The sequence below is a fragment of the Saccostrea cucullata genome, unplaced genomic scaffold (assembly GCF_032062105.1).
Source record: "Saccostrea cucullata isolate Sc308-1 unplaced genomic scaffold, CSIRO_AGI_Scuc_v1 ctg2305, whole genome shotgun sequence".
NCBI classification, from domain to species: domain Eukaryota; kingdom Metazoa; phylum Mollusca; class Bivalvia; order Ostreida; family Ostreidae; genus Saccostrea; species Saccostrea cuccullata.
Window position 1 is genome coordinate 156,803 of NW_026929684.1, and position 12,864 is coordinate 169,666.

General features: G+C 30.1%; 1 protein-coding gene across 2 annotated transcripts in view; it reads left to right on the forward strand.

Moving 5' to 3' along the window:
* The window catches only part of LOC134281812 (uncharacterized), a 31,886-nt gene extending 21,424 nt beyond the window's left edge, over window positions 1-10,462 (forward strand). For both annotated transcript variants that reach the window (XM_062764247.1, XM_062764248.1), the window contains exon 8: window positions 10,261-10,462. The gene's annotated coding sequence lies outside the window, so the exon portion shown is untranslated. The remainder of the gene's footprint in view (window positions 1-10,260) is intronic.
* The last annotated feature ends 2,402 nt before the right edge of the window (window positions 10,463-12,864 follow it).

Sequence of the window (12,864 nt, forward strand, 5' to 3'; positions counted from 1 at the left end):
ATATTCGATTTAACATTTTTGCAATTTAATTTTTAATCATAAAGGTCAAAATTATATGAGAATGCTGCATTTTAAAGTCAAATGTCTGCAAATTGTAAAGGAGTATAAGATTTTGTGTTGCCTAACGCCACAAGCATCTGGCAGTATAGAGATTAGATTTTCCACGATTCTAAACTTTGAGACTTTATGCAAGCTGCTTTGTTATATGTACATAATTAAAACTAGATTTTAACTACTTGAATAAGAAAGAATCATTTTACTGAAGCAACATTGATGTATTTACGTCCTTCAGATCTTTTTCTAGGTTGGTGATGCACCTGTTATATTCTTTACAATATCCCATATGTCAGTTTCGGTGTTATAAATTTCTGCGTTTTCATAACTATTGGAATAGCTCTTGGTCATCTACGAGAGAGATGACACAATCATTTCGCGCACAGAATCATTATTTTGTACTTGTTTTCACTTATTTCTATCAGTCTATTGAAAAGGATGTTATACATGTAACTTCCATCAAAGTTAATTAAGTTCATTTTAAGTTTAAGATTTTTTAACTTGGATGTAATACATGTAACTTCCATTAAAGTTCATTTTAAGTTTAAGATTTTTTTACTTCAATTTTAAAATAACATCCTTATATACCGGTATGAATATTTAACTTGTACTCTAAGCATTTGACATACAGAAAGTATTTCCATTCGCATCCATTCTTCTGATAAGTCGCAAAGAAATTATTAATTTTAAAATTTTAAATAATGATGTTCAGTATAAAGTCTTAAAAGATATTAAATACTTAAAATATTAGCTCCCCCTTCAAATAAAATCAAAACTGGACGAGAATGTTTATTTTTGAGATAACGATCAGTATTCAAGCTCAAAAGATTTGAACACACCAAATAAGGAGCAAAGCAAAGACGGATCTCTTAAATACCAGAGGTGGGATCAGGTACCATGGAGGAATGTGCATCCCCTGCCGACCGGTCACAGCCGAGTAAAGTGCTTCATCGGTATATGGTGACGTCTCTTTATGAGTGAAAAAAATCTGGTCGGAGAAAATACTCGAAATCGGGTATTTTCCATTAAATCGCGTATAATACCCGATTTTTGGGTATCGTTGAATCCGCGAAATCGGGTATAGGAGGTGTAATCACCTAATAAAACTTAAACAATGGGATGGCGCATGTCGCCGAGTTAACTTTCATCTAGATACACATGTTTTCTAAAGGTATCACTAGACAAGTAAGAATTTGGGTGTCAAGATAATTAATGCGCTCAGGACAACAAATACCCGTGGAGCTCAGTACATTTCATGATCTGCACATAAAAAGGCGTTCGATTTGCTTTATATTTTTCTTATGTTGAAAGTATATGCATCTTCCTAATGTTCATTCCCAACACAACAGAAATGTAAAGTATCAGAATTCGGGAATTTATAATAATTCCACATCAACACGAAAAACATGAACAAATTGTAACTAAAATCAAATTATACGGAAACACGTTTCACACACAAGATATGCCATGTATGAACAAGGGATTGTCTATCGTATCTAATTATGTGTCATTAATTACTTTCACAGTCATCTTGTGCATAAAATCAAATTTATTTATGAATGCATAAATAATGTAATGATAAAATTAAAGTGTCTAAAATTTCGGCTAAAAACACTTCTTTATTTTCTTTTAAAATCTTTTTTTTTTCTCATTTATACATATTTGCAGAATATGTCTTCAACATTTTAGGAGAGATATTGATAGTTTCAGGAATACAGCTTATGAGAGAACGTAACTGTTGATCGTTTAATTTCGCTAAGCCATCAATATTTTACCATTTCTTGGCGACTTCAAAGCGGGGGTGGGGGCTAAAAGCTTCTTGACTCCTTCTGACAAACAACCTCGACTGTGTTCTGCATGTATCCAGGAGACCTCTCCTTTCGCAATCATTGAATTAAATGTTAATGCAAAGTTGTTTGCTATATATGTCTTTGAATGTCACGGTCGGTTAGACTCGGTTAGATATTTTTAATTGTAGGGAAGATTTATTCATCAAATAAAAATTATATAGGTAAACAAAAAGCAACCTGTTATTTTCTAATACAATATGATACTACAAGTAACTAAAATTCATGTTTATTTTTTAACACATTTTTTTTTAATGAGTATTAGGAAAAGTTATTGCCATGAGTAATAAGTGTCAATGATAAAATAGCTAAAAGAAAAATCTGACATATTGTTTAGAACCATTCAGATAGTGCGTTGTATAGCATATTATCATGACGTTTTTTAAAAGATAGCGATATAAAAAAAATGCGTAAAAAAGACAACAGAAGGTAACATCTATCCTGTCTATCAAATAGTATAATAAAGAAAGGAAGTGGCTACAATTATGATGAAATTTTAATGTCCGATGAGGAATTATATTCCCAAAAAGTAAGACAAGAGTTTCCAAGGCGCAATTAAAACTCCAATGTATTATAAGCTCATGAAAAGATGTACAATTTAATTTTTATTTATACACCCCCCCCCCTCCCTCAAAAAAAGAAAATCCTGTTCACATGACTTCTCGCTCTCAATTTTCACACAAATGCACAAAATAAAGATAAAATAGCATATCTCGTATCGATTAAATCTTATTTTATTTTCCTCTTTATAATAACGTTGGTATTCTATTATGGTAGAGATATACAATTATAACTCGCTTGTACTGTACTCTCTAACTGTATGAGTAATTTATATTTCATGTGAAAGGGACGCCATACATTTCTTAGTAAAAATACATAATACAGCCTTAGTCGTTTAATTTCTTCAAAGTTTCACATTTTGTGAATAGTGCACAAATTATAAAATTAAGTATATCGAATACTTTGTTGGGAAATAAATACAAACGAAGTGTAGTTATTTGTTTTTAGAAATTATATTGAAAATAATAACGCCATTGTGTCCTCTTTGTTACCCCAGCAGTGTTTGTCGTGTGATTTTAAACATATTTGACAACCATATAAATTAGGTTTAATAAAAATAAATCCACAAGATACTGATGTACAAGTAACAGTAACTGCATAATGCGCCGTTGCTTTATTCTTTAGTTTTTATAGAAAGGTGCACGGAATACCCGATTTCGCGGATTTAACGATACCCTAATACCGGGTATTACACGCAATTTCAAGGATAATACCCGATTTCGAGTATTCTCTCCGACCTGTTTAATGGGACGTACACCATTTTACAATCAATCGATCAATATTTTTCTGCATACACTTTTAAGGGGTACCGACCCTCTAAAATGACAGATAACTCTCAGAGACAGTCAGAGTATGACTCTCAGAGTCAAAATATGAATACTACTCACAATTTTCTTAATCAGAGTTTCCTAATTTAGACTTCTGAGTAGTCAATTTAACGTTATATGAGGGAAACATTATCATCCATATCTTTTGCCAATCTCTTAATAATTGTTTTATTATATTTAAAAATAAAACATTTAAATCCTACTTCAAAAGCATTTTAAATAGAATAAGTACTAGTTGTATTTTTTAAAAGGCCATTTTAATAATGGTTTAATATTTCGAGTACTTAATTCAGAATTTTTATAAGTATGACATTTTTTTTTCATATAAAGAAATATTTTGAAGAAAGATAACTCCTCCTCACAGATGTATTTTTTTCTTACAACCACATAAAACCTTGTAATTTTCTGACTTAGGAAGCATCGCTTCATGATGTTTTCTGACATGATTTTAATAGGTATTATACTGAGTATTATTTTCATATACATGTACACCTCATATTTCAAATTAAATGTTATGATAATAAATCGTTACTGTTTCTGTTCTCTATGTTGAAATTTCTTCATATCATGATCTGACATAAAAATCGTTTCTGAAAAAATAAGCTGCGCTTCTTACATCAAACTATTTCCCATGTGGCTCTGATGTTATTGTTGTTCATGGAAATATACATTAGAAATATTTTCTGAGTGAAATTTGATAGCAGAGGGTCGGGACCCCTTAAGGGACTCCGACCCTCAGTCAGGAAGGACAACTCTTTAATTTATAATTTAATTCAAAAAGTCTTTAAATGAAGCTTGAAAAATAAATCTTTTCATGCAACTATTTTCATTATATGCCTCTCAATGTGCTTCAATGTTCTTTGAACTTCTCAGAAAGGTTTAATTAAAAGTAGAATTTTTTTATCCCGAAAAAGCTTTTTTAGATACCAATGTTTATTAACATGATATAAGATTAGAAGTTATTTATGGAGCTTTTTAAAGAACCTTGAAGCACATTGAGAGGCATATAATGAAAATTGTTGCATGAAAATATTTAAAGAAGAAGGTATTGTTTCCATACAAATTTTGCCCTATGATTTTCTAAATAATAAAACTGGTGTAAAAGTTGAAAACTCATGCTTTTTAAATAATTGAAATTCAATGCAGAAAAGTCATACAAGTCATTTTTCTCACATGTGTTTTTAAATGCCAATTATGACGTCATAAACATGTGCATTTTCCCGTATTTTCTTAAAAAGTTGCAGAAGACACCAATTTTCAATGGAATTTTCTTTCAGATAACATTGTCCACAGGCATCGCTGACAAAAATCTTGAGATATGTGGTTTGTTATTGAATTTTGCACAAAATATCAAAAAATTAACGTGACCATTTTGAGGCTTTTCTGTTGAAAATAGAGAAATGCTTCACATTAATGACGTCATATTTGCAGAATGGTAAACCTTCATGCCATATTTTTTCCTGATTTATCAGAGTCATTTATTTAACTAATATTTAAGCCAGTTATAAAACTTCTTGATGTCATTACAATTTTAGGGCGCAAAAAAGCTAAAACCGTACCTTCTTCTTTCAAGCTTTTTAGACTTTTTGAATTAAATTATGAATTAAAGAGTTGTCCTTCCTGAGGGTCGGAGTCCCTTAAACAATGACTTTTTCATATATTAATTGTCAAACGAGCTTTTTCAAAAGCTATCACTTGTAGCTTTTTGGCTATGGATCCGGCGTTGATTGGCGGCAAGTGGTCGTGCTGGATTTCTGACATTATTTATGTTTACATTTACAGTTTATTGCAATTATGTCTATTTGTATTTGTTTGTAAACTCCCGAACAAAACAATACTAGAGTTTACTAAAGTTTACATTGGTAAAACTTTTGAAAACGTTTATTTACTGTAGTGATAACTTGGACACTTTGATTAACTATTTTAATAGTTAACTATAGTATTTTTTTTTGTTTGAGCTACACTTTCCTGTGCAACTGTTGTAATCTGTTTTTATCTATCTTTCCTTCTTTAGAAGTACACAGTTATTTCTTGTTGCTACCGAGTGCTTTGTAACTCCCGTCCGTTTCCACTGGTAACAACTAAACAGTGTCTAATTGAGCGGTTTATATAGGTGCCCTATATTACAGCAATGGAATAAACGATTATGGCGGACAATCCTATTCTAAATTGTGCTCAGCTCTAGACATTATTTTTTTCAAGATAGCGATCATGCATTTTGTTTGCTAAACAGCATAGTAAACTTTTATATTCTACCTTAAAAGGCATGCATTTTTAACAAATGTTGGAAAGTTTTAACAGTAAAATCTATGACTATATATTGCAACGTTGAATGCATTTAGAGAGGTCGGATAGAACAAAACCATATTTGGGTATTGAATTAATAAAGCGTTGGTAATGTTAGTATTTTTGTTTGGTTTATGCAGGTGGTAGTTGCAATTAATATTTAAACGATTAAACACGAGTAGAAGAATGAAATAAGTTTAGTTAGAATATATGATATGTGCACGTGCTATCATAAATTAAATAACCTATGAATGTGCATTTTTTTATAGGTATTTGATTTTTTTGTCCTGAAAATAAGCATTTTTCTTATAGCAATTTTTGTATCTTAGGGGGTGTGTCCACAAAGCAACGGACCTTTACCATAAATTAATTAATAATTCAACTTGTTTGTCCAGTTCGTCAGGTAAATTACATATAGTGGTTGACGTAAGATCTTTATAATTGTTCATTATATTGTTATAATTTGAAAAAAAGTTATGACCGCGTTTAAAAAATATATATATGTATATATATTTTGGGATTATTTTTTCATAATTTTTCTTGATTACAGTGAATGCTTCGTTAAGCAATTTGAGGAACTGTTCCCAAGAATGTGCAATAATAAACTCTGCATCAGAGGACAATTATATGAGAGTACAAATCAAATACGCTTATAATATCGTGTTGACTCTGGAACATAAGAAGAACACAAAATGTTCTTATTCATCTAAAGATATCAATATTGATTGCAAAATTGATCAAAACACATTGGGTAAGTTTCTACACTTTTTGCATAACAAAAAGTAATAAAGGAAAAGATAGACTAAGATCTCTAGGCAACCCCTGATTTCTTTAGACAAAGAATAAGTAATTGAATTAATTTTTAAATTTATTTTCCTAAAAGTCAACAACAAAGTTCTCTGTTCATGAATAATTCATAGCATTTTTCGAGTAGAAATAATTGCAGGTACTTTTTGAAAATGAACTTATAGTCTCAATGTGCATACGGTACCTTTATATGATAATTTTTTCCTTATAGAAAAGTCTGTAGATCACTTCTTGATACACATGCTTTGTTTAGAGCTACTTTAAATTGTATATGGTATGGTTTGCTAATTAAAATACATTGTAGCTGATAATTTTGATGGAGGTTCAAAAAAAAATTTCACAAGTCAACAATTCTTGTCCAATACTTTATAGCCTTTTGTGCTATCATATGTAGAAAGTAAATTTGTAATTTTTTGTGTTTTGGATTGAAGTATTTTGTTTCATGTTCATATTTTATAAAAACATGTAATTTAGAAATTACATGTATGATGCAGCATTATTAATTGAAGTAATGAGTAATAGAAGACTGTTTTTGTATTGTGCTAGAAATTGGTGGGTGGGGGGGTGTCTGTATTTATGGTCATATTCTCGCCTATAGATATGAAAAAATATTCTTTTATGGGTCAGCTAACAATGTCTCATTGATTTTACAGATTTTAAGCTTAAATTCATTGAATTTTTACTTTAAAAAGAACAAATATATCTTGTTATATGAAATATTCATCAAAGCTGTTTTTTGGCGAAATGCCAATTTTATTATTTTTCATTTTGTTATAGTCAACATTTGTTGTTATTTGACCATGAATGTTTTTTTTTTAATATTTTCATTACTTGTGACAAGTACCTTCAGATGAAATAAGTGATACATTGTGAAAGTTCTGCTAATTTTTTTATTTTTCTTCCCAAAATGGTGTTATGTTTCAGTTTTGACTAAATTTCGTTGTTATTTTGCCATTGTTTGACAAAGTATTACAAAATTTTCAAATAATTAATAAACATATTAAAGATATCATTTGAAAGTGTTTATGTTGTAGTTTCATGAGAAATTAGATCAGGGTTCTAATCATAAATATGGGTTCAGCACAGATGGTGTAAAAAGTGTAATTTTAGCAAGATTGCCATGCACAAATTAGCCCTATATATCGGAAAATTTGTATCCTGGTTACCATGGTAACAAAGGGTGTCCAGAAAAAAATTATGCCATACATATAAGTTTTACCCTAGGAAGATACTATATGCCAAGTTTGAAGAAAATCTGAGACTATGCGTGCCAGACCCTTTCAGAATTACTTTGGTAATTACAGAGAATTGCTCTTAATTAATGAAAAATATTTCGCAAAATAAAATAAATCTGAAATTAAAATGTCAGAAATCTTAAGGCATCCTTAAGTATCTTATTTTTCCATTTGATATATACTTGTACATTATACAGTAATAAGACCTATAGATTTATCTGTCTGTATTTAATGATTTCATTTCAGGGTCACTGCAAAGTTGCATAGTTGGACGTTGTCTTTTAGAACAAAAAGAAAAGAAACAAGTCACGGAGACACAGGCCTGTCCATGTTAGTATTAAAATGCAAAAAAATTGTAAATGAGACATGGTGGGGGGGGACATTTCTTAAAAGGGGATTTTTCTCCATTTTGAAGTGATCGGGAATGGTTAAAAAAAATTCATTTGAAATATATATATATATATATATATATATATATATATATATATATATATATATATATATATATATATATATATATATATATATATATATATATATATATATATATATACAAAGAAACTACAAAAAAAACAAGCGTTCCACAAGCATGTATTCAATCGATTTATCTTCACTTTAGCAGCATTTGAATTAAAATAAATATAACCTATATACAATTAAAAGGAAAGCTTGAATGAAATTAAAAAGATATGGAGATAATAAACATTATTCAAGAAGATAAAAATCCATTAAACAATACAAAATAGGAGCAAAAATATCTGAACAAAATTTTGATAAAGCATTTCTTTACTGTAAACCAACTTTTTTGGCGTCGACTTTATTTTGTGATTTATCGGGGTAAACAAGTTCGCGATGATTAATTTTCAGGATCAAGCCTATTTAGGTTCTCTTGTTAATGGACACATTAAGAACCGGTTCGCGATGACAAGACTCTCGCGAAACTCGCGAAAATGTCTCGTACGCGAATAAAAGTACAGTATTGTGTACATTGACCTTCAAATAGTTTGCAAAATGCAGATGTAAAATTCATTCGTACAGTAATAACAATTTAAAATATATCAGAATATCGATTCGGGGTATCTTAAGCAAATATTTCGAATGCCAAAGAAATTTATTTCACACAGTCATAAAACGTATTCATTTATACGTTCACAATGAAAAAGAAACAGAACAACGGAGAGTGGAAAGGAAGAAAAAAGAAACATGTGCGTTTTTGACGCGAAAATTCGACGTAACAATAAACACATTTTTCTCAACGTCAAAGCTTATGTCATTAAGACCGGTTTTGTCAGAGAGCGCTCTATTTACCATCTGATTATTGTCATGGTGTTAGGATCAACCCTTGAATATTTCTCATTGACAGGTATTTTGTTAATCTTAAAACTACATGTAATATGGCAGCTACAAATTGTATTTCAAACCAGAAATTCATTTTTTTACATGTACAATGTAGCAATTACATTTATATGGATAAATACTTAATTACGTAAAGTTGAAAACAGTTGAAAATACTTTTTATGTGAATTTTACAGAAAACCAGATGATATCACACCGAATCTACAATTATACATTTTCTGTATGAAAATGTTCCTGGAAGCATTTATGGATTTTGAAATGAAGGACGGAAGTGTGAGTGTATACAGAATCTCTTCACAGCAACCAATTTAAATCATCTAGTCAGAAAACGTAACATCTTTATTAGGTCTTAAAATTCATATTTTATGATTCAATCATCGAAGAAAGGGGGTATAAAACTTTTGTCCTGTCCATCCATCCGTCTGTTTTTGTCTGTTTGTCCGTTAATACCTTGCACATAACTTTTAAGTGGACGAGGCTATGACTTTCATATTTCAGAGGTGCATTCCTTTTGACAGGGCTTTCTTGACCAAAGAACTATATGCGGTATATTACATATACTTGCCCCCACAAAGGTTACATTTTGAAAACTTCATGAAATGTGCTGAATTCAATAAATTATATGAGAAATATAAATTAACAGAACATATTTTAGTTTCAAAGCAGTTTATTCACAATTTTTGTTTTTCTGACGTCACAAACTAGTCCAATTTCAGAATTTTTTTCAGAAAGAGGACAAAATGGAAAAAATTTCAACAGTTTTAGCTTTTAAATTTATAAAGCGCATGTTTGTTCAGGATTAATATTTACATATTTCATTGATATTATCATTCTACACATTATATCAAAATATTGATCCTGAACACACATGCGCTCGGTGACTTTTACTCAAAATATCGACGAAATATGTACATTTTTCTGTAGAATTCATTAAAAACTGAAATTTACGTCATATTTGTGACGTCATTAAGTACATATGACGTCATTTCTTATAAAAATATTCAGTGCTTTGAAGTCAGCATATACTCCCCTGTTTAAGAACTTAATTAAAGATACCTCCATCAAAGTTTGATTTGGGGGGGGGGGAATTTTGGTTATTTCCGAATAAAGTTCTTTGGCCTCTTGGCCTTAGAGTTTAACTTACTTTTACACAATATTACCTAACTTACACCTTGGTCATAATTTTCGAACATTTGGTACTAGGCCTTCCAAACCTTATTTGTGTATTTATTTTGACAAGCCCTTCAATGAGTATAAATATCTTGGATCTTTTGATGTTGACCTTAGAGGTTTTACCTACTTTCAAAAAGTCTTCATCTTTGGCCATAACTTTTGAACAGTTAAAAACTAGATCTTTCATATTTCACAGGTTCATTCCTTATTACAAGACCGTTTGGATACCTTCAGTAATTTTAACCTTTTGACTTTGACCTTGGAATTTGACTTGCATTTGAGAAAGAAAGTTCAACGCTTCCTTTAAGCTGACATAGGGGGGGGGGGGGGCATCAGTGTTTCACAATCGCATCTTATTTATCATGTGTAAAATAGAAAAAAATGTTCTGCATGTATATATTGATAATTTTTTTTTTAACTTGTTGATTTGATAATCCTTTTTCAAATAAGGACATTTTACACAGATAATTTTTTGTTCAAGATTTTTAAATTAATATCATCTTTAGGTAAAATTTCTTTATTATACCTCTGATGTTATGGATGTCCATGTTTTCTCTGTTCCTGCTTTGTATTGTTTTATGGACTTTTCAACTTGAATTCTGTTCGTTATCTTCACATACGTATTTCATGTACTACATTTACTAAAAGACAAGGGCGTGTTCGATTTTACGACAGTAACAATGAATGATATCATAATGATCTTTATAATGAGAATCTAAATATCATGTAAATATTGTTGGCAAATGAAAAAAAGATCATTGCCATCTTTAAGTGGTCATACATTTAATTCAATCAAAATAATTTGATGAGGATATAAAACTAAAATGTGCTGACAAGAAAAGGGGTTCACTAGTATACATATAACAATAAAAACCTTTACTTTGTCTGAACTTATAAAAAATATTAAAACATCATTAGCTTAGAGTCTATGATCCTATCGTCAAGCACAAAGACTAATCTTCAAATTAAAGATCGTCATTTTACTCACCAAAGTTAAGTTTATCAAAGAAACCGAGGATACTTGATGAAGAACTAGAATGCCACAATTTTTAAAAGTTTTATTAAGATAATTGAAACATACATATTCCTTAATTTGTCTTTGATAAAATACTCTTTAAAGATGGGTTGTTACTTGCATAAATGCAAGATTTAAAATATTCCTTAGCTTAATTTCGCATGACTCATTGTTTTCAACAATAACAGAGTATAAAAGCCATCTATGCCATTTCTTTTCTTAGTTTGTTGTTGTTTACTGCTGGTAAATAAAAATAACATATTTGTCAAAAAATGAATGTTCTTTTTCTGCCAAAAATAATTTTTTTACCAAGTAATTCAATGGCATATCATTGTGATATTATCACAGCTGTATATATACACATTTGGTGACTGTCTAATGAAAGAAAATCGAGCTAAGGACATTATGCAAAAAATCCTATCAACCAACGGAACACGTGTTAAGTTTTCTATGAATAACGCTATTTCACTATTTTTGGGGAGAAAATTGACCAATTTAATCGGATATAATTTTACATGACAGATACTTATTTACATAAACAAAGGGGAAAAAAACATGTACAATCCAATTAGAAACTCAATTCAGATTTTTTTTTTTAAATCATGATTTGTAGATGTTTTTTGGATACAGAATACGTTTATATCAGAAATTGGTGCAAAAATGCCGATCAAATAATTGTGACTAACTGAAACAGACCTTGGGTTTTTACAAATTAATATAATGCTTGTATTAATGCATATGATGTGTATATTACTATAAACACCTAGTATAAACATTTATTACAATCAATATCTTTGCCCCATGTGTGCAGCTGAGGATTTGATGAAGTAGAGATTATGAATCATACAAAAAAAAAACAGTTTAAATTCTATATTACATAATAGTTTAAGTTCTCAATTTTTTTCATATGCAGGGAAATTTCCTTATGTGGGCAAGGAAATCCTGGCGATTAGAAATTAACCAAAATTTTTATATCATTTAATCATAAAAATGCATATTTTTGCGGATTTAATCTCAGATGGCTCAGATACTAGAAAACATAGTACGAAAAATTAATTACAAACAAAAAAAATCAGAGAAAAAGGAGAAAATGTAAAATAGTACAAGAGGCCCATGGGCCACATCGCTCACCTGAGCACATGGGCTAGTTAAAACACAAATCAGCATAGTATTGAAAGGTTAACTTGTTGTTGGAGGGGGGTTTGATTTTTTTATTACTTGAGCATCTCACTATATCACTAAAGCATACATAAGCATACATGTATAATTTCGCCATACTTGAAAAGAAGAGTTTTAAAGATTTTTCTTATATATTTCTATCTAAAGATTTGATTGCCCATCATAGCCCCACCTTGCCTCCCTGGTCATTATATAAATGCTTGAATTAACTCTAACTGAGGATGTTTCTATATTAACATCAACGATCATAGCTTTGCTATTCTTGAGAAGATTTTAAAAAGATTTTTCCTATGTATTCCTGTATAAAACTTTGATTAGCCATTGTGGCCCCTCCATATACTCTGGGGTCACGATTTGAACAAACTTAAATCTACATTACCTGAGGATGCTTCCACAGTATTTTCATTTTTACTGGCCCTGTGGTTTTGAATAAAGATTTTTAAAGATTTTTTCCCTATACATTTCTATGTAAAACTTTGATCAGCCGTTGTGACCCTGTCCTACCTACGGGGGTCATGATTTGA